At 42.2% G+C, this 23,702-nt stretch overlaps 1 long non-coding RNA gene across 2 annotated transcripts in view; it reads left to right on the plus strand.

The window, feature by feature from the left end:
* Positions 1–23,702, plus strand: part of LOC119863364 — a 165,937-nt gene that overhangs the window by 56,510 nt on the left and 85,725 nt on the right. The window lies entirely within an intron of this gene.

Genomic DNA, 23,702 nt, shown 5'->3' on the forward strand with positions numbered 1-23,702 from the left:
TGTTGTGTTAGCAGATCTTATTTTAGTTTCTCTCACAATTACTGCTGTTCTTAGCAGCAGAAGTTCCCCTAACAAAGCCTTAGCAGGCTGCCAACCAGCCATGAGTGCATGGCAGGCTGGGGCGCAGTCATCTGGAGTTTCAGCCACATTTGCAATAGAAAGTGTGCAGTTGAGCTGAGACTGGTGAGGTCTGGGCCCTATTAATTCCCTGGATCTTGACCTGTCATAAGAATTGCTGGGTCATGCTTCTCTGCTAGTTCTCACATAGCACTGCTTCTTAGCAGTGCTACCAAAAAAGATTGGATCAAATAATACAGTAGAAAATATCTTTTTGTTCTCATTTAAGCTGAATTTTGTATTAATAGCAATCACAAAATTGTCTGTTTGCCTGGCACAGTGATTCATCATAATCCATTGGTTTTAATGACATCCGTTCATCTTTCTGCTGCTTACATTGGTTGGGTTACAATATTAGATATGCCAACAAGTTTTTTGCCTCATACAAGCAGAGATGTGGAAGGTGTCAGAGATAGAAGGCAAGGCAATATAGCAGGCAGTATAAAGCTAAAACTAAAATAATACTAGGGATGATCAAATCTTAGGACATTTTTTGACACAACAATTTTTGACTGTCTTTGTCCCAACGCTTCTAGGTTTTCATTGGAAAAAAAACCCCAATGTTTCTTTCTCTTTCCAATGAAAACAACAACAACTAATCTTCAGTGGCTTTTTTTTCTTGAGGGGGGAAAATAATTTTCCCATCAGCTTTAATATATACAAGTATATGTTTTATACAGGTCTGTAAAAAGATTGTACACCATTCCTCGTAGGGTACAGTACAGAAATACTTATTCAAAATTCATACAATTTGCTTTGAGAGAACATTCATTTTTGTTAATAAAAATGTATGAGCTTTGAAGATTGTACCTTTTTTAAATTGAGATTTACTGTATGTTGAGCATTGGATCTCTTATCTAATCCATCATATATATTGCACCAAAAAGGTGCCAAATGACCTGTTAAGGTCCCTTGCAGTGTTGCACATCTATGATTGTATTGTAGATTTAAACCTGACACTTGAAGTAAAATACAAGAAAGCTGCATGACTCTTGAGTCTTTCTCCTGGAAAAACCGTGGTAGTCACTTCCCTTTTGGTCATGGGGCATGTAGAGCCAATTATTTGTCTAATCGCTAGGTAGGAAACACTATAAGACTCCTGTATATTCCAAGAACAGCAGAATTGGAATCTATCAACCCAACGGGTTCGACAAGCTAGGTCTCATTGGTCCTAAAATGGGTCAGTCATGTAGGTAGGACGAGCAAATGGTCTGTACACCTCTTGGGGGCCAGGGCTGTACTTGAATGTTACTGTTAGAGGGCTTTTGCTTTCCTTTCCTTTTCTGTTTTTTGTTACACAGACAGCAAGCAGCAAAAGACCAGAAGTTTGAAGTTCAGACAATGCAATGCTTGTTGGAGTTAGTTTTTAAGTAAGCATATTTTGAAGCCCTTTACACCAGTTGGGCTTATTTTTATATGCAGATAGTTCTGGGTTTTTTTTCAGTGTTTTATTTTTAGCTTTGATGCTGCCAAGCATTTACCCCGTACCCCACTTCCCAGCTTTGATGCTGCAGAGCCTTGCATATGTCCCTGTTCCCGTCCCCCACCTTAGCAAACATGATTCCAATTTCCCTTCCCACTTCCTGTTTATATAGTAATATTCTCAGCTATACCTTATCCAGTCATTTTACTGAAATTTAACTAACCAGTTCTAACATATTGTAACAGAATTCTTTAACCAATTGTATCCCACTCCCCTAATTAACTTATATCTAGCAACATTAATTATACAGCGGACAGAAACAATTAGAGAATCAGACAGATTAACAATAGAAAACTGGGGGCCATAAAGATAAAACAATCCAGAAATGAAGTTTCACAACCATTGATAAGTGATTTTTTTTTGCCAGACAGGATGTTATCAAACTAAATTTTCCTTAACCATCTTAAGATCTGTTTCTTTATCTAGTGGTGATAGGAAGACGATCCTGTCCTAATAGTGCCCAACAGCCCAATACCACTGTATTTCAATGTGATTGGTTTGGGATGTGAGGATGTGACCATATGCTTCCCAGCTTATGGCTGCCCCCACTGCTTAGCCAAAGGCTTTAGCCTAAGAACAAGGCTGCAGACTATCCTAGTGAGACGGCCCATACACAGGCAGACTGTGATTTTGATTCTTTGTTTTATACCTCTATAACTAGCTACATGATAAAAATACACTTAAGTTCTTTAAGTATAGGTCTTTACAGGCAGGACTGAATATCTATATTCTAACAGTTACCTACATGCTCTTTTAAATTGTAAAATAATTCACTGTGCCTCTCAAACTCGTTGATGTAATATGGCTCAGTATTATCAGGTCAGTTTTACAGGTGGGAAAACTAAGGTGCAGATAGATTAAGTGACTTACCAAGGCTACAAAGGGACTGTCAGAGCTAGGATTAAAATTCAGAAGAGCCTAACGGCAAGTCTTGTGCTCAGGGCACTTGCCAGGCCACGTGTGGCTTACCTGGAACAGACGTGCCATTCCACGTTCAGCCGTTTGACAGGGTGGTGCTGAAGGAGGTCAAGGGACATTGAATACCCCAGCCATCATCTCTGAGGTGTGTGCATAAAACGTTCAATTCCAATCCCACTCTGAAATGCCTGGCTACCTTTGAAGCCACGTATATGCATGAAACTAAGTCCAATCTCTCTCACAGGATCTAATTTACCTAGATTTCAGTAAGGCATTTGATACCGTGCTACATGGGGAATTATTAGTTAAATTGGAGAAGATGGGGATCAATATGAACATCAAAAGGTGGATAAGGAATTGGTTAAAGGGGAGACTGCAATGGGTCCTACTGAAAGGCGAACTGTCAGGTTGGAGGGAAGTTACCAGTGGAGTTCCTCAGGGATCGGTTTTGGGACCAAACTTATTTAATCTTTTTATTACTGACCTTGGCACAAAAAGTGGGAGTGTGCTAATAAAGTTTGCAGATGATACAAAGCTGGGAGGTATTGCAAATTCGGAGAAGGATCGGGATATTATACAGGAGAATCTGGATGACCTTGTAAACTGGAGTAATAGTAATAGGATAAAATTTAATAGTGAGAAGTGTAAGGTTATGCATTTAGGGATCAATAACAAGAATTTTAGTTATAAGTTGGGGACGCATCAATTAGAAGTAATGGAAGAGGAGAAGGACCTTGGAGTATTGGTTGATCATAGGATGACTATGAGCTGCCAATGTGATATGGCTGTGAAAAAAGCTAATGCGGTTTTGGGATGCATCAGGAGAGGCATTTCCAGTAGGGATAAGGAGGTTTTAGTACCGTTATACAAGGCACTGGTGAGACCTCACCTAGAATACTGTGTGCAGTTCTGGTCTCCCATGTTTAAAAAGGATGAATTCAAACTGGAGCAGGTACAGAGAAGGGCTACTAGGATGATCCGAGGAATGGAAAACTTGTCTTATGAAAGGAGACTCAAGGAGCTTGGCTTGTTTAGCCTAACTAAAAGAAGGTTGAGGGGAGATATGATTGCTCTCTATAAATATATCAGAGGGATAAATACAGGAGAGGGAGAGGAATTATTTAAACTCGGCACCAATGTGGACACAAGAACAAATGGGTATAAACTGGCCACCAGGAAGTTCAGACTTGAAATCAGACGAAGGTTTTTAACCATCAGAGGAGTGAAGTTTTGGAATAGCCTTCCAAGGGAAGCAGTGGGGGCAAAAGATCTATCTGGTTTTAAGATTCTATTTGATAAGTTTATGGAGGAGATGGTATGATGGGATAATGGGATTTTGGTAAGTAATTGATCTTTAAATATTCAGGGTAAATAGGCCAAATCCCCTGAGATGGGATATTAGATGGATGGGATCTGAGCTACCCAGGAAAGAATTTTCTGTAGTATCTGGCTGGTGAATCTTGCCCCTATGCTCAGGGTTTAGCTGATTGCCATATTTGGGGTCGGGAAGGAATTTTCCTCCAGGGCAGATTGGAGAGGCCCCGGAGGTTTTTCGCCTTCCTCTGTAGCATGGGGCATGGTTGACTTGAGGGAGGCTTCTCTGCTCCTTGAAGTCTTTAAACCATGATTTAAGGACTTCAATAGCTCAGACATGGGTGATGTTTTTCATAGGAGTGGGTGGGTGAGATTCTGTGGCTTGTGCTGTGCAGGAGGTCAGACTAGATGATCAAAATGGTCCCTTCTGACCTTATTATCTATGAATCTATGAATTGAAACCAAAATTGTCGGAGATCTCAAAACTGTCTGAGGAAGGGCTGTAATGAATGTAGCGACCTGTAAGCTATGAAATACATTGGCTTTCCAAATGCCCGTGTGAAACTCCTGTTCAGATCCATGGGATTGTGGATCAATCGTAGGCATAATACATATATGCAATTGTTCTTTGGTTCTATTTTCGTCAGTCTATGGCTTGGTTTCCCCATCCATAAAATAGGGATAATGGTATTCGTCGTGTTTAATTGTTCTGAGATTTATGGATGAAAGTTATTATAGAAGAGCTAGGTATGATGATTATTTTTCAGTCTTCTGCCTCATTTGTCAGATACATTACAAACACACACATTTTAGATCTATATTAAAATGAATATAAATAACACTTCAGAACAGGGTAAAACTTTTTCCACAAAAAGGGTTGTCTTTTTTTTTTTTGGAAAAGTTTGTTTCATTAGATTACTGAAAAGGCACCTATACATTTGAGTGAGTGAGTTTGTTTGTTTGAAAGGATGTGGGGGAAACAAATATCTTCAGCACAGATGGAACTCAGCTGAAAGGAATATTCCAAAGCAGAAGTAATGATGTGCATAACAATTCAATCTAGGGAAGATCTGGGCAGGGTGGTAGTGGGGAGGATTAAGCAGGGTATGGAAAAAGAGTATTTTAATGGCCTTGAGCAAATCATGTCGCCCCCCCGCCCATGCCTCTGTATCCCCAACTATAAAAGGAGGATCATGATACTAACCTCCTTTTGTAAAGAGCTTTGAGATCTATGGTTGGAAAGCACCATATATGTTACTTTTTATTTATTATTAATGGCCCACTCTGTTGAATTCTCCAACATTTCAAAAGCTGAATAATCAGTTACTCTGGTGACAAATCATCAAAGTTAGAAGAAACTTTATTTTTAAATGAATTATTTATTATAGATAAAAAATACTTGTAGAGTATGCATCTACCATGCAATGCACACCCGCTTCCCTTGTGTTTCACTGCTAATTACAGTAACTAATGTGGAAATGCATTTTCAATTTGGAATTATCTTGCAACTCCACAGCCCATGAAGGGTTTGCAAGGAGAGGGGGGAGGGGCAACAAATGAGCCTTTTTTTTTTCTGTTTTGTTTCCATGCTTCCATTCCCCCACTTTATTATTATGAAAGGACAACAAAAGACTTTAAAGAAGTCTAAAATCAATTATTCTCTTTGCAGGCAGTATCAGTAAGAATGACCAGTAAAGATTTAAAGGAAATTTCAATGCCTAAGGCTGGGGGAGATAAGAGAGCCTTGCTTTTATCCTATTCTGGTGTGTAAGTCTGTAAGCTTGTGTGTCTAATGGCAGACTATAAGTAAAGGGACTCTGCTTATGAAAACTGGTATCATCCCTGCCAATATCTAAGGTGCCTCTCTCCACACAAGTCACTGTCAGACACCTGATGTTCCCTTCACAGATAAAGGCTCTGATCCTGCAGTAATTCATTTCACTGATTTCAGTGGACCAGTTTTTTAGAATCAGGCCCAAAATTGGGACCCCTCCCAAGAAATTTCACGGGGGGGTGGGACTTTCAGAGTTGCCAAGTGCATTTGCATGTCAAAATCCCTTAAACTTGTGCTCCAAACGATGTTAGTCAGTTTTGGAAATATCCCTGGAAAAATGGCAATAAGACCTCTAGTCTACTGTCTTGGTATCCAATCCCTAATTGGTATTCTCCCAAGAATGTGTCTGTGATGTGGCTTTCTGTGATAGTGACACCTACGGTAAGTTTGGGGAAACATGGAAAAACACATTGTGTTTCTCTTGTATGTATATTTAGGTTAAATATTTTCTTGGACTTTCACAATAAGTACTATACATAAAAGGATAGTGTAGATAAGTGAAAAGAAAAGGAGTACTGGTGGCACCTTAGAGACTAACAAATTTATTAGAGCATAAGCTTTCGTGAGCTACAGCTCACTTCATCGGATGCATTTGGTGGAAAAAAACCTTTTTTTCCACCAAATGCATCCGATGAAGTGAGCTGTAGCTCACGAAAGCTTATGCTCTAATAAATTTGTTAGTCTCTAAGGTGCCACCAGTACTCCTTTTCTTTTTGCGAATACAGACTAACACGGCTGCTACTCTGAAACCTGTAGATAAGTGGTAAGATATATGATGCTGTAAGGTTTGGGGTATTATGAGAAAAGGACTTTCTTTGAATAGACAATACTTTTTTTTTTCCCTAAGCAAAGATGATTCGTTAATTTACTGTGGAGGAAATTTAGAAATAGATCTACAGGGCTTTGCTTTCTCCAATCTAATCAGTGAGAGATTGATCCCTGTGGTATATTTCCCATTGTGCTTTGCCAATCTAGTTTTCAATGACTCCAGCAATTAGGCTTCCATGACTTCCTTTGTTGTATGCTATATCAGTTCCAGGATATTAGAGAGACAAGGTGGGTGAGGTAATATCTTTTCTTGGACCAACTTCTGTTGGTGAGAGAGGCAAGCTTTGGAACCACATAGAGCTCTTCTTCAGGTCAGATCTCTCACCAATAAAAGCTGGTGTAAGAAAAGAGATTGGAGACACAAGATGGGTGAGGTAATGACTTGCTTTGGGAATCTGTGACCACACTTTCCTTTGTAAATATAGTGGAACCCACTTATGGTCACTTCCCCCGCCCCCCCAATTGACTGTAGGCTTGAGCTGAAGTCCATGGCAATCAATGACAACACTTCCATTGATTTCAATCGGTTTTGGATCATGCCTTGAATCATGGACCTATGAATCAAAGGAGTTACTAGAGCTCTGATATAGAGTTGCTAATTTAGGAAAGTCCTACAGCACCAGGCCAGGGCTCCAAGCAGGGAAACGGAATCCAGATCTCATTTGGGATAAATTCAGTTTCAGAGCTGAAGCTGATCTGACAGTTTTACTGGAGTAATTCTGTTGCCTGACTCGAATTCATGTGAGATCAACACTGGGCTTTCTGTTGCGTGGGGCAAATGAGGACACACAGCCTTTGTGGTCCAGGACTTGAAAAATCTGGATTCTGTGCCAATTCTTCTGTAAAAAGAAAAGGAGTACTTGTGGCACCTTAGAGACTAACAAATTTATTAGAGCATAAGCTTTCGTGAGCTACAGCTCACTTCGCTTATGCTCTAATAAATTTGTTAGTCTCTAAGGTGCCACAAGTACTCCTTTTATTTTTGCGAATACAGACTAACACGGCTGCTACTCTGAATTCTTCTGTAGAATCCCTCTGTAACATGGAGCAAATCAGCTAGGGAAAAATCCTTATCCCCACTCCATCATTATGCCAGGTAAAAGTCCTTGAGAAGCTGTGAGAGAGGTTTTAATTTGGGGAAAGGGAAAGGGTGGAATCTCTGGTATCTCTGCTAATTTACCTTATTCCTCATAGTTCTGGACCCCTGTGGAAATTTGAAACATTAAACCAGTTCTGTGTACTTTTTTTTGAGGGAGGGGGAAGGGGAATAATAAAAGCTTAAGTAAGTAAATATTAAAATTAAATTTATAGTAATTTTACCCTTAGTGCTAACTTCACCAAACAAAGAATGAAACAATATTGTGATCAAATCAAGCACAATTTTATTCTTCTATTCCAGTGGTTCTCAAACATTTGTACTGGTGACCCCTTTTACATAGCAAACCTCTGACTGTGCTTCCCCCCCCCCATAAATTAAAAACACTTTGTTATATATTTATCACCATTATACATGATTGAGGCAAAGGAGGGTTTGGGGTGGAGGCTGACAGCTCGCGACACCCCTTCCACCCCATGTAATAACCTTGTGACCCCCTGAGGGGTCACAACACCCAGTTTGAGAATCCCTGTTTTATTCTATATCATTTCTTATATCAGGCTCATCACCATAGTATCTAAGTGCCTTCCAGTAGTGCATTAAGCAGTGTGACTAAACATCTATCGTATAGTTTCTTGCCCTTATCTTTCTGGGGAGTGAGTGGGAGAGGTATATCCAGTTGAAGGTCTTAATTTGGAGGGGTATCTTTATTTATTTAACTATACATGTTGCTCTGTATTTGTTACAGAAGGCAGAAATGTGCCTTGTGCTTGGAGCAAAAGGAGATGAGATTTGTGAAGGTCTTTAGTTTTTGGAATGAGTTATTCTAAAGTTTTAAGCCCAGCACCTGAAAAAATTGCCTCCTATAAGAATGGCTATACTGGGTCAGACCAAAGGTCCATCTAGCCCAGTATCCTGTCTTCCAACAGTGGCCAATTCCAGATGCCCCAGAGGGAATGAATAGAAGAAGTAATCATCAAGTGATCCATCCCCTATCACCCATTCCCAGCTTCTGGCAAACAGAGGCTAGGAGACCAGCCCAGTCTATCCTGACTAATAGCTATCGATGGACCTATCCTCCATAACTTACCTAATTCTTTTTTGAACCCTGTTATAGTCTTGGCCTTCACAACATCCTCTGGCAAGGAGTTCCACAGGTTGACTGTGCTTTGTGTGAAAAAATACTTCCTTTTGTTTGTTTTGAATCTGTTGCCTGTTAATTTCATTTGGTGACCTCTAATTCTTGTGTTATGAGAAGGAGTAAATAACACTTTCTTATTTACTTTCTCCAAACTGGTCATGATTTTATAAACCTCTATCAAATCCCCCCTTAGTCATCTCTTTTCCAAGATGAAAACTCTGTCTTCTTAATCTCTCCTCATACAGCAGTTGTTCCATACCCCTAATCATTTTTGTTGCCCTTTTATGAACCTTTTCCAATTCCAATATATCTTTTTGACATGGGGCAACCACATCTTCAAGATGTGGGTGTACCATAGATTTATATAGAGGCAATATGATATTTGCTGTCTTCTTATCTATCCCTTTCTTAGTGACCTCAGGCCTGGGACTCATAATTGGGAAGTCCTACTCAGGGATGACCATTGTCTGGAAATTCCGTGCCTGCAGTCACATGGCATCTGTTCTCTCAAAAATACACAAATAAGATGCGGGTGGGGGGCTGGCTTTCAGGGGAAGCTATGATCCACCTCCTATCTGGGGTGATAGTCATGGGAGCCCAGTCTTAGCTTCAACGCTACAGGGTTAAGCCTTTTCTTAAAAATAATGACAGCCTCCTCGGCAACATACACTCGCTCATCCGTTCTCTCATAGCCCACACACCGAGGAAGGAAATCTGAGAAGTAGCTGTGGAACCTCATCAAGGTACACGTTTATAACTTCCCTGGTAACTTTTATCTTAAAAACAAAGAACGACCTTCATGCTTTTATCGGAACAAATTCCATTTAACACCCAGCAATTCAAGTCTATACTAGGCCCAACTTGTGTATGGCCTGTTCTCCTCACATGGCATAAAGGGCACCTAAAAGAAAGAGAGACCGATCTTGTGAAGGATTCCCCTAGTGCAGGAAGTGTGGAAAAAAGCTGGAAGGCTACCTTCTGAGGACCTCCTCACAAGCTCCTATGCTGGAGCCTGCAGAGGTGATGAGGACTGGGCTGGAGCTTCCTGGTAGTGCTGTGGCTGAACAGACTTAGAGTGACTTTTGGAGGCCTGTCTGTCTAAACACCAGCACGCTGGAGCAGCCCAGCATGAGGAGGGCACAAAGGTGTCTTAAAACACCATGGTTCCTGATTTCCCCCGTGCTACAAGTTGGAGGCACAGCACAGAATCTGTGCTCCAGCTGTGAAATACGGTTGATGATGTCCTCTCACCCTTGAACTGTCTTGTTTACTTAAATTGTAAGCTCTTCAGGGAAGAGACTCTTACCATAGCTAATATCTCTGCACTGCAGCTGGAAGGCTTAATTTCCGACTTTGATTGAGTCAGCATGCTAAAAATCAGTGTAGGTGAGGAGATGGGATAAGGTTATAAGAACAGCCATACTGGGTCAGACCAAAGGTCCATCTAACTCCGTATCCTGTCTTCCGACTGTGGCCAGTGCCAGGTGCTTCAGAGGGAATGAACAGAACAGGCGATCCTTAAGTGATCCATCCTCTGTTGCCCACTCTCAGCTTCTGGCAAACAGAAGCTAGGGACACCATCCCTGCCCATCCTGGCTAATAGCTATTAACGGACCTGTCTTCCATGAACTTATCTAGTTTTTTTGTTTTGTTTTTCGTTTGGAATCCTGTTAGTCTTGGCCTTCACAAGATCCCAGGTGGGATTGTGTTCAAGGTGGCTAAGCCAGCCTGCTGCCACAGCTACACTTCTAATTTTGGCACACTAGCTCTATCAAAACTAGCACATACTGGGAATTAAACCTCTCCAGTATTAACGTACCCTCTATGTGCGGAGCCTGATCTCAAGTGGGATTCCAAGGTAATGCTATAATACAGCAGTTAATAATGAAAATCACTTCCCCATCTTGAAAATGAGACGAGTTAAACGTTCCTGCGTCTGTGACATTGTGAGGATTCAGTAGGTAGCTCTTGTGAGGTACTTTGAATTTTAAGCAGCTTTCATCTGTTGCAATCACATACATCAAATCTCCTACATTATACTTAACTTGCATCCCCACTGATTCAAAGTAATCTTGCTTTACGTAGTTTTAGACTTTAAAAATACATCTTGCTCATTCTCTTTATTGAAATATTCCTCCTACTCATTCATAGCAGTAACAACATCATAACTGCAGAAATGTATTTGGGGTCAGCTTTTTATATTAAAATCTGGTTTGGTGGTTGTTCAGTGCGCCTGATCTACTTAATCTCACTTAACTATATTTCAAAAACAGATTTTTCTTTTCAAATCCCAAAGGAATTCCAGTCCAGATTCACGTGTGGTATCTTCTCTGGCTATAAAGCATCACACCAAGTAAGACTAATACTATTGGGGCCTTTTAAACAAAATGGTGAGAAAAATCCAATCTCGGAGCCATTATCAGCTCATATGCATGTTTTTCCCCCAAATCTCTTGCAGGCTCATGGCATGGGATCCTTTCTAACAGTAGACTATTTCTAATACAGTGAAATTTGTTTTATCAATAGTATTGTGTTACCACATATTTTAAAATGACTGCATGGGATTTAACCTGTATTGATACTATAACACTTGGCATGTATAGGGTTTGGACCTGATCATGCAAACACGTGGGCCCAGTTTCAAGAAAATACTGCATGTCCTTAAGTCTGTCCCTCTTCTGTGAACCAGGTAGCACATGCTTAACTATACGCATGTCCCTAAATCCAGTTAAATTCAATGAGACTTTAAGCATATTCTTTATTAATTGGGGATGATTTGATTAATTGCAGCCTTACTATGAGTGTTCCCACTAACTTCAGTAGGACTGCTCTTAGCAGCAAGTCCTACATTCAGTATTAAGCGATCGCAGGATTGGACCATTTATTTTATTGCATATTTAAGGCCTATTAATATTTTTATTTAGGAAGGAGGGGTTAAGGCAGAGGTGGGCAAACTACAGCCCATGGGCCACATCCGGCCCATGGGACCGTCCTGCACGGCCCCTAAGCTCCCGGCCAGGGAGGCTAGCCCCCAGCCCCATCTCTGCGGTCAGAGGACAAGGAGCGGGGGACGGAGGGGGTTGGATGGGGGCAGGTTCTGAGGGGGGCAGTCAGGGGGCAGGAAGTGGGAGAAGGCAGAGGCCAGGCTGTCTGGGGAGGCACAGCTTCCCTACCCAGCCCTCCATACAGTTTTGTACCCCAATGTGGCCCTCGGGCCAAAAAGTTTGCCCACCCCTGGCTTAAGGGGAGGTTCAAACATTCTCTTCCCTTTTTGTGTCCATAGTTTATATTAGAACAGAATTCCAAGCATGTACATAAGCAGCTCAGCTGAGAGTGGTTTGATGCAACTTTTACTCCTGAGGAGATTCTGCACCAAAAAACTAAGAATTCTGCATGCAATATTTTAAAATTCTGCAAGCTTTATTTGTCAATAAATGTGGAGGCTCCAGCATGGCAGTGGGGAGAACAGGCCACTGGTTGCACAAAGATGGGAGATCGCCCTATAGCCTCCCCACCCCCGGGACATGGACTCAGAGGTGAGACTGCACCTGCCTGTGACCCAGCACAGTATCTGCCCCAGAAACACCCGAGGGCCCTGCCGCTCTGCACCAGGTGTGGGGCAAGCAGGATCCAACTGTGAAGGAGCTCGGGATGGGGGATCCAGGTGGGGGGTGAGAGGGTTCTGTGTGGGACAATCTGGGTGCAGACAGCTCAGTGGGGGGGTGTCTAGATGTGGAGGATCTGGATGCACAGAGGCTTGTTGGGGGGAGGCGGGTTTCCAGGTGCAGGGTGTGACAAAGCGGGACTGTTCTTAATGTTTCCTCTGAATATTGTGGGGGTGCCTCAGTTTCCCCTATGCAGTTCTTAAGTATCTAGGTGGGGGGATAAGGGTGTATGATCATTGCAGAGCCTTAGAGGGCAGGTGTGTGCAGGGGTCTGGACACAGAGAATGGCCGACACCCTGTTTCCTGGCAACTGATGGCCTGGCCCTTCCCCCCTGCAAGATTAGAGCTAAAAGGTTGGAGAACAAAGGAATCAGGTGACCTCCTGGCCCGGGAAAGAGACAAAGCCCAGAGGATGGGGGGCTGGAGAGAGTTTCAGTTTGGGGCTGGCTGGGGACATGGAGTGAAGTGCAGACGGGGTTGTCTGGCTCACTGCCCCCAAAATGGATCCAGCTGAGGGGTCCTGTTCTCTGCACCTACAAGCTCTGTGTTTGACCATGTTCCTGTCATCTAATAAACCTTCTGTTTTACTGGCTGGCTGAGAGTCACGTCTGACTGCGGAGTTGGGGGGCAGGACCCTCTGGCTTCCCCAGGACCCCACCTGGGTGGACTCGCTGTGGGAAGCGCACGGAGGGGCAGAGGATGCTGAGTGCTCCGAGGTCAGACCCAGGAAGGGGGAAGCCGGGTGAACTGTGTGTCCTGCTGACAGTCTGCTCACAGAAAGGAGACTTCCCCCGAGTCCTGCCTGGCTTCGTAGGGAGCAGTTCCAGAGCATCGCCCGGGGACTCGGTGACACAGGGGCAATGTGACTCTACAGGTGCTTCTAGATGAAGGTGGTTGGGGCTCAATAGAGGGATCTGGATGTTGGGGACTCTGGGTTCTGGGGGAGTGGGGCTTGGTGGGGTGAGGGTCTGGGTGCAGTTAGTTGGGGTCAGTGGCGTGGGTGTCTGGGTGGTGTGGGGGTTTTAGTGCAGGGAGCTCAGTGGGTGTGGTCTGGGATGCAGGGGTGGGGGTCTGGGTGCAGGGGTTCTCCAGATGAAGGGGTTGAGGTTCAATTGGGTGGGGTTCAGGTAGGGAGGGCTAGGGGGGTTCTGGATGTACCAGGTGAGGCTTGGCAGGGGTGTCTGGGTATGGAAGATCCAGATGCATGGGGGTTGGAAGGATGGGGGAGCAGCTCCCCATACAGTGACCCCTCCCCCCCACAGCTGAGGAGTGATGGGGACAAGAAGCAGGGGATGATGCTGAGCTTCCTGCAGCTGGGGGAGGTTTCTTGGGATGGGTCTGACACAGCCCCAGCCACTCCTTGTAGGGGAAGAGAAAGTCCAATCCTCTTCTGCCTCGAGCCCAGCCAGGACTAGCAGCTGATCCTGGTTCAGGATAGGAGCAACTGGCTGGGGTATCCCACCTCTCTGCTGGCTGTTCTGGGTGCCTGAAACAATGTACCTGCTCAGGTAGAGAGTATTGTGTGACAGCTCTTGCAGCTTCCCTTTGCTTCCATGTCAGACAGTCCTTTTTCTGCGAGGAAGCAAAAAAAAAATGGGGGGGACATGAATTCTGCACACACGCAGTGTCACAAAATTCCCCCAGGAGTAAACTTTGAAAACTGATCTTAGAATGAAATCCCCAGTGCAGATCCCTGCTTCTGTGGAGTTCCAGACAATGTGACTGGAAATGGGATATCAGGAGATCCCAAAACAGGAGCATGGTCTGGTGTATTGACCATAGCATGCAGTTGGAGCAACTATACACTGTTTTGAAAAAAAAATGCAAAAAAGGAGGAGGCAGCTACTTTTCCATTAAAGCCCTGTGCAGAGCAGCATATATACCATCTAAATATTGATTCATAAAGTGATACTCATTGCTAGAAAACAAAATCCACACAAGGATATAACTGCATATCTACCAAACATGCTTACAAATTCTAATTTGGCGGGGGGAGCGTGTATTTCTTCTAGTGACAAGCAGGGTTTTGTTGCAGGGTCTTTGTCTTCTGATTGCCTTTTATTAGCACACAGGTAGCTCTACCCAGATACTAGAAATATTTTTTTTTCCACCAAATGCATCTGATGAAGTGAGCTGTAGCTCACGAAAGCTTATGCTCTAATAAATTTGTTAGTCTCTAAGGTGCCACAAGTACTCCTTTTCTTTTTGTGAATACAGACTAACACGGCTGCTACTCTGAAACCTAGAACTATAGTGGTAACCATTAAAAATGTCCCTTTGTTAGAATATGCAGTGTTGCTATAGCCATATGGGTCTCAGGATACTGCAGAAGAAAGGTGGATGAGGTAGTATCTTTTATTGGAGCAACCCCTTGTGTCTCTAACTTGTGGTAAGACCTAAAACTGGAAAATTTCCAAAGTTTAATGCTAACTTTTTTTGTTGAAATTTTGGGGGGTGGGGTGGAATAGGATAATTTTTGCAGCATTTCTTGAAAAATTCATCACCTGGCAAAATTTAAACAAAATTGTGGAAATCTTGAACTTGGGAAAACATTGACCTGATCTGACAGAACCCAAAATGTATTTAGCATGGGGCAGATACATAGTAAGACTGTATTTTGCACCAAAGAGCTAACAAATTCAGAAGACAAAAAAGATAGGGTGGAGAGCAGTGGATTCAGCACACAAGCAAATTAGCACCAGTGAAATATTGTAGCAAAGAAAGCTAATATAGTCTTTGGCTTTATAAGCAGAGGAATATCAAAAAAGAGTAGGAGGTGATATTACCTCTGTATATAACATTGTGATCCTATTACTGGAAAAATATCCAGTTCAGGCATCAATACTTCAAAAAAGGATGTGGAAGAATTGGAAATGGTTCAGGGAAGAGCTACAAGAATGATCTGAAGACTGGAAAACATATCTGATAGATTGAGCCTCTTTAGTCTACTGCTAACTTAACTTTCTCTTGGATAAGCTAAGAGATGAGTCAGTCATGGTTTACAAGTAATTGCATGGAGAAGATACTTCTGATAATAGACAGATTGTTAATCTATTGGAAAAAGGCATAACAAGATCCAGTGGTTGGAAGCTGAAGCTAGACAAATACAGATTAGTAATGAGGTGCATTTTTTTTTTAACAGAGGGTATCTAGTCACCACTGGAACAATTTACTGTGGTCACGTCTCCATTTTGAAGTCTTTAAACCCAGACTGGATATGTTCTAAAAGATGTGCTATAGCTCAAACAGGAATTATGGGCTTGATGCAGAAATTACTGGATGAAGTTCTTTGGCCTGGTGGTATGCAGGAGACCAGGTCACATAATTGTATCTGCCTCTTCTGGCCTTAAAATCAATGAATCTGACTGTCTTGTGGTTTTTTAATGTTTTGTTTTTTGTTCTATAAATTATCTCCACTATATCCTCTGCCTCACTGGTAGTCCCTAGCTCAACTCCCGTTTGCAAGTCCATAACTGTAGGTATTTCTCTCTCAAACCCATTAAAATCCTGATTAAACTAAACTTTCTAGCCTACGCTCTGCCACTCTCTCCATAAGTGCTGGAACTCTGGGTGCGGGGAGTGCTGCTGTATCCCCAGCTTGAAGCAGTTTCCATTATACACAGGGTTTACAGTTTGGTTCAAAGCTCTCAACACCCCCCACTATACCAATTGTTCCAGCACCCCCTGCCTCTTCCATTCAACCACGACACAAGAAACCCTGCCTCTGGCCTGCGTCCTCCCCATATCATTCCAGGGCAGAATTCAATAATGCCTATGATACAGTCTGTAGACACTGAAGTGAATTCAGAATGGGAATGAGAGCATGTGAGGCTCCCATGGTTACTTCTGGATCTGTGAGTACATAGGATTCTGGGGGAGGCCCCTTCAATAGATTTTTGGGAAAGATGAGGTGTGTGTGTTTGTGGCGGGGTGGGGAGGGTGATCATATTGTTGGGAGGGATGTTTCTTGTATTGCATGCTGGGAAAATAACATGAAAGGACTCAATGTTTGTTTTTTAAAACTCCACTGCCTCTTTATTAAAAGAACTAGTTAGGTGCTGCAGCTAGCATTTTAGCCATGTGCACTCAGACTGACTCTTCCCTCCTGCAACCTGGTTTCCTCCCTCCATGTTCCATGCAGCTTGCTACAATGGTGGGAGGTCCTATGAGTTGTGTTGTCCTGGAAAAACCTTTGCCGCAATTCTGTGGAGGAGATGCTATAGTGTTAGTGCTGATTTTGGTGTCTGCTGGATGTGGTGTTGCTGATACAGAGACACTAGTAGCTAAGGAGAATGGGAGGAAGTGGGAAGGCAACCAATCAGCAGAGGGTATACAAATCTTTCATGCTATAGGCTTTTTTGGGGGTGGGGACTTCTCATGGCTTATGTTTGTGTTTAGGACTTTCTGTTGTGCCCACAGCTGGGGTACAAAGACCAATAACAATGCTTTATGAATTGCTGTGGCTAGGAGGCAGAGCCCATAGGAAAGAATGGGGCTGTGGGGCATCACAGCAGCTCAAGACAACAGATTACGTTGATCTGACCCAAAACAAAACAGTTTGGTTTGATCTTTCTCCTGATGGAAAATTCTGCGCAAATCAATCTCTGCCCACAGAAAATTTCAGTGTCAATGAAACTCCATTTACCAAATAGAAAAAGGTTCTCTTTGAATTTTGCTGAATGTTTTATCCATTTATCCAGTATCCGAGGTATTTCCTATAGCAAGTCTAGGAAAGGGCAGGGAAATGCTGCACCTACTGAGGTCTGGTGCCATTCACCTTCACAACTTGTGCCTAAAGAACTAGAAATCATTTATTTACAAGATATACAGGTCCGATTAGATCCTTGGCTGGAGTAAAACACTTTTTAGCTCCACTGAAGTCAAGGAAGCTGCAAGGCAGTGTTGCCAACCCAAGTGCTCAAAAAATGAGATTGGCTTAAAAATTATTTTGTTTTAAATAGGAAATATTCTTTGTTTTCTGGTTTTTTGAGTCTAAGGTCTCTGGGTATTCGGTTCGTGTTTTCAAGTTTTTTCTTTACAACCATGAGGGCTAGAAATTTCCTTTTAAATCAATAGTAATAAGCACTGAGATTCTAATGTAGTCACATGCTTTTAGGAGCTGGGGCTTTAAGAAAAACCCCAAATATCACAAGCACTCAGTAAAATTGCAGGATGCTATGCTGCTTTAAACCAGCTGAGGAGCTGAGCTTTTAATTGCGTTCTCTTCACATTGTTTGCTAAACCCATCATCGTTAGGTCTGAGAATGAACGGTGGCAGATGCACAAAGAGACAGACGGATAGAACACTTCCTTCAAGCTAAGGCATTTTGCAGAATTTTAAGCCTTTTATACTTTCTTGACTCTACTTATTTGTCATAACAAGTAATCACCTGTACTCTTGTAACAGATACTGCCAACACTGCGGTATGTGCTAACTATTATAAACTGTATCTTGCTCGTACTGTGCTGGTTCCTGTTTCTAAATGCAAGTGGGAAGCTACTGATACCGATATTTGAAAGAGAAAGCAGGTGTGATCCAGCACAAACGACTCCACCAAATGGAAGTAAAATTTGTAACTGTTAAACTTCCTTTGGAATTAAAGGAAGTTATAATGTGGGGATTTCAAAGTTCCATATTAATTTTATTGAATCCAGTGTGAGAAATAAAGACACTGGTACTGCAGATAGTCTCGTGAGAAGAGCCTAAGAGCCCAAATTCCAATGCAAAGAGATTCTATCCACTTAGAAGTTTTGAGCCTTTGAAATCCTCTTATTAGGAATACCGCTTGAATGACTGCCCCAGATGTGAAATTTCTTTGTGTGTTCTCTTCTAAGCCTCAAATTGGAAACTTTCTTCCAGTCCTTGGGGAGTGAAGATGAATTCATTATTCACACTGCAGGGCTATGCAGTTGTGATATAGGTTAAATTACATTGGTGCAGCTCCAAAAACATTTTGGGACTGTTTCAATGCCCTGCAACTTGTGGGACAGCCCTGTCAAAACTGAGATGGTCATGTGATAAAACAGACCGGTAGCAAACCTCTTTCTTATGGACTCCCTTAAAAAAAAAAATCATTGGAGGCTAAAAAGATGTGGCCTAGTTACTATTATTTTTGGGTATTCTGTAGTTTCTGGTTTGGGCCATTTTGGACCTTCTGTGTTTGTATTGTAATAATTGCTCAGCACTTAGGCAACTGAGTTTCATATGTGGAAGCTTAAGTAAGTGACCAATTTGTTGAAAATTTTGGTATAAGAAACCTGGGAATGGGTCGGTGCTCGGGACATGCTGGAATGTCTCCCCCCCCCACACACACACCCTTTTTCTAGGTCTTCTGATCATTGTCAAGTACATCGTCTCCTGGGGTCCAGTACTTTTTTTATAAGGACCCCAGCGCTGCTATGGTTATTTCATGAGTGGGCAGCAAAGTAAGGGCTGGATCTCGTATTGCCTAAATTCATCCTCAGACTATACCTTGGTTGGAATTTTGTGCCTTAAGAGAATTCAGCAAATAAAATGCTTAAAATGAGTCGGAGCTCTTGGTGTACCCAAAGCTTCAAGTGCTGAGGGAGGGGCCAGTCCAGTGAGCAGCATCCTGCCCTATGAAACATTAAGAGAACTTTGAGTAAGGCAGCTAGTGAAGCTATCAACCCCTCCCCACAATCTACTGAGATGGTAAGCTCCAATTGTCAAGGATCATGTGTGTGCCTTTGCATCATGCCAAATGCCCCCAGGGTGCTTGATAAACATAGAATAATACAGCTCATACGTTACCCTACAAGGCCCACTTGCCCCACCATCATTTGCAAGGATGAGGGGCTTATTGTGGTACATGGTGGTGGTGAACGAGCCAGTATATTTGGCTACCCATGTGAGTAGCCTAAGCACTCACATTTGTTTGATCTGTACTTGGTGAAAGGAGCCAGAGGCAACAGTAATGGGCAGTAAAGAAATGTTCCAGATAATAAATACAGCAAGATCTCAGGCAATGCACTGTTCTTCTTAAGGCAGGGAGAGCTTGTATTTAACTCTTAAATTATTTTAGTTAAACATGATAAAACACTAATGCATCAGGCAGCAACTGGAGCTTGTTGTTAATTACAGCCTACACCTGCCTGGTTCTTGGAATCCATCCTCTATCATGGAGGGAAGGCCCCTGTACTCTGGTCTCTCTAGCCCCCCACATCCTTACGTAACAGCAGCAGCTCCAAGCAGGCTGAATTGCTTTGATTTTTTTTAATATAAAGCCCTAGATAGGGGGCAGCATGCCCACCTGTGACCTGTCAGGACCAAGCCTGGAGACACAGCTTCCATAATAGAGTGATAGCAGCAGCCAAGCCTCCAGAGTGTGTATATTGAATCTGTCCTTCCTGAGAACTTTATCATCTCCCAGAAAATGTTGACTGAAAATAGAGGAAAATGCAGTTACGTTGTAGGTCCCAGTGGGTGGGATAAAAAGTACTCCTACATGACTAGGCTTTAATTTCTTACAGGAGGTGGAAGCGTATCGATCACCATCAAAATCCCTAAAATGACGTATGTATTAAATGACGTTATTGGCACCCAGGCTTGAATCAATAACGCTATTTTAATGGGCCATCTATTATTCTGTCCCAGTTTATTGCATTGGCTCTTCCATCATGCTGCCAAAAACCTATTGATCTCCTGGTTTTAGTTGTTATTTTACATTGGGATGATCTTTGTTGTGTTTGGAATTATATTGCCATTTTCAGGTCGCGTTGGAATGTGGCTGAGGTTCTGTCATTCTTTGTCAAAAGGCTAGATTGTGATTTCTCCCACCCTCCCTTCCACCCACCTTGCTCTTCAGTTGATCTGAATCTGGAGTAAATCTAGTGGATTTATACCAGCATCTGACTTTCAATTGCTTTGTCACTGGCTCTCCAGTCCAACTGCCAGGGAAGCCTTGATTGGGAGTTCTGGTATTCTGCTTAAATCACAATGGAATGCTAAGAAATAAGTGAGGGAGAATTCCCCTTAAAAGATACAATATTCCAATTTGGAAGCCTTTGGGGACTGAAGTGGAAAGTGAGGTGAATATGAATGTGGAACCACTCAGATCTCCATTTGTGATGTTATGATTGCAAAGCCTAGGAACACGTGGAGACTAAAGAAAGGAAGGCTAATTTTGAACCTGGTGTAAGTGGGTACATGTCCACTGAAGCCAAATGAGTTGTATCCTCTTGCATAATATCTGGATTTGGCCTGATAAGTCCTGGAAACCAAGGAGGAAGAGAGATTTAACAGACGTGCTTTCTTTGATCTTGACTCTACTGAATTTAAATGTTGGAGGGACAGGACAAGATGTGACTCATAGTGAAAGCACATGCTAGAAATCCGACCTCTTTTGGTCCTTTCAGATTATCACCTGGAGATGGGTGATTGAGAATGGTGTGCCAAACTTTATAGACTCCCTGGTGTAAGGGGGGGGGGGGAATCTAGATCCATTTGGCTGAGATTGATCAACAGACATGATCTCTAACTAAGAGATGTGTGAGGTGCTGTACAAACACACGAGACAGCTCCTTCCCTAAAGCGCTTACAAGCTAACATCCAGATTCCACAAAACACCTATGTGCATGCTTAACTTTAATCAATCCCCACTCAGCAAAGCACTTAAGCTTAAATCTTATTGCATTCAATATTTAGATTGTCAAGTGCACTCTTTTTCTTCTGTGTCCGTGTATAGTGCCTCGCTCGGTGTGAGCCTGACCCTTGCCCGGGGCCTTTCAGGAGCTATCACAGTGCAAATAATAATAATGTATCTAATTAATTAGAATAATGCAATACAGAGAGTATGTCATAAACACCTCAGTCTTCCCCTTTTTGCAGCCTAATGTGATTTCTTCTGGAAAACCTCAGTTCATCTTAAAGCTGTTTGTGACAACTGTGACTTTAATAAGAGGCCATAAATTGCAGATTATTCACCATTTTCCAGTGTGTCTGTCTTCCACTGCTTATACTTCACAGCTTGCCTTCTGTACTTGTAGTGTGGCTGCTAATAATGTTACACCTCATATAATGATATTAAGTCAGAGCAATTCTGTTACCTCCACTATTGGCACCACCATGTGCCAGTAGAAGCTGTCTTATTTTGGAAAGGTGAGAGTTTTTGTAAGGATCTAGCATTTTCTGAATATTAGCATATTGCTTACTGGGAAACAAGAATGTATGTTCAAAAAGAAAAGGAGTACTTGTGGCACCTTAGAGACTAACAAATTTATTAAGCTATAGCTCACGAAAGCTTATGCTCTAATAAATTTGTTAGTCTCTAAGGTGCCACAAGTACTCCTTTTCTTTTTGCGAATACAGACTAACACGGCTGCTACTCTGAAAGAATGTATGTTGTTTCCTTGGGGTCTATCTTTAGATTCCATTAAACCTGTTATTTGGTTAAGAGAGAATTAATCAGTTCAAGGAAAATGGTACAAAGGCACGCTTTTTTGCTCTAATTGCCTCAGATCAGAACAGTGCGTTCTTGCCAAAAAATTAAATGCATCACTTTACAAAGCTGTTTATGTTGCATGTGAATTATTTAGGATAAATTTAATTATGGTGATTAATATGCATGACACTGCATCACAATACAAAACCTATCAAGTCTGGATTGGGATTTTTGTGTGTGTTTGTTTTTCTTTAGATGCTGTACAATTTCGGGGGAGGGAGCAGAAACCATTTATAAAAATCTCCATGCCTTTTATGGGTTAAATCTAAGTTCATATTTCCAAGACGTGATCATGCCTTTAAAATGTTAATTTATATGCACAATACCTTTTGTCAAGTACGCTCCACATGGAGCAGCTGAGCTTGTGGCATAAATGAAAACTATATTTCCCTCTGATCAAGAGCTATGTGAATCTCTGGAGTTTCACTCTAATGGGTTTCCTATAGACCTTCAACTAACATTCAGGATCTGCACTCCCAGATGCAGACTTGAGTTTGAACAACCCACTCCCAAACTGAAAGAGAAACTTAGTTGGAACTTTCTGATTTCACCCCTTTTCTTGTCAATATTGTGCAAAGCTCTGAATTTTGCAGGAAAAGTTGGTCCCTACTGCAGATTTACAACCCTGTGGATGATTCTGGATGGAGTTCAGAGTAGGCAATAAAGCATGAAAACAGGAGGGTTTCCCCACAACGATTTGTTTCAGGTTTTGTTGTATACACTTCACGTAGCTGTAATTAAAAGCACAGAACTGGGGTTCTGACATCACAAAATTTCCATGTACTCCATGCTTTCAACATGTGCCTTCTTAGCTAGTTTCATACTGTAAACTTAGTTCATTCTGGCTGAGCTTCATATTATCAACCCAACCTATGGCCTAAGAATTTAAGGAAGAGGTTTCTTCTTACTATCTGGATTTTGCCTGTCAGACTCACAAACTTCTGTTGGCCTAGTGAAATTTCTTTTAAAAGATTACTTTAATCCAGCTCTGAGGGAAGGTGTGTGTGTGTGTTTTGCACAGTGATATGGGGTGGGGGGGGGTATAGGCTGGATGGTTGTGATGGTCCCATCCAGCTTTGGAATCTGAGAACCTCTACATCTGATGAAGTGAGCTGTAGCTCACGAAAGTTTATGCTCAGATAAATATGTTTGTCTCTAAGGTGCCACAAGTCCTCCTGTTCTTTTTGATTTCCTCTTGTTCACCTCCTTCCTTCAGCACTGCTTAGAACACTTGCAGTTCTGCATTAAGACAATGATTATAATCAATTTCATGCTTCACGGCTTCAGCTGGTAATCTGCTGGGTTAGGTAGGATTCTTTCTTCTGATACACTGTTGGTTGGATGTGTTCCTTTTTGTTCGTTGGTTTGTTTTTTCACCTTCTTCTGAAGGTTTTGAGACTGGCTACATCTGAAGATGGGACACTGGATGGGTGGACTGGTGCTCTGAGGTTCAAGATTCCTGGCTAGTATTTTGCTGCTCAGGGTCCTATGGATTTTCAGATTTGAGATCAAAGTAATTTCCTCCCGAGATCAGATTGGCTGATATCTTTGGGGAGAAGGGGTTGTTGTCTTCTGCAGCATGGGTGTGATTCACCTGTAGGATCATCTGAGCATCTGATCTCTATTCAATTGCCTGCCATTGCAGGGTCCATGGAAGAGACCCAGACACCATCAGTACCTATTCTCTCCATATGACACACGTTTTTAACCTCTGAGGACTGCTTTAATTTAGCTGAAATATCTGGTCTTACCGTAGGGATATCTGGGTGAAAATTAATAGCCTGTGTTTAGACAAAGTCAGACTAGATGAATTCATGATTTATGAAGCTATGAAGCATTTTTGCT

This window comes from Dermochelys coriacea, chromosome 11, assembly GCF_009764565.3.
Source record: "Dermochelys coriacea isolate rDerCor1 chromosome 11, rDerCor1.pri.v4, whole genome shotgun sequence".
Classification (NCBI taxonomy): Eukaryota; Metazoa; Chordata; order Testudines; family Dermochelyidae; genus Dermochelys; species Dermochelys coriacea.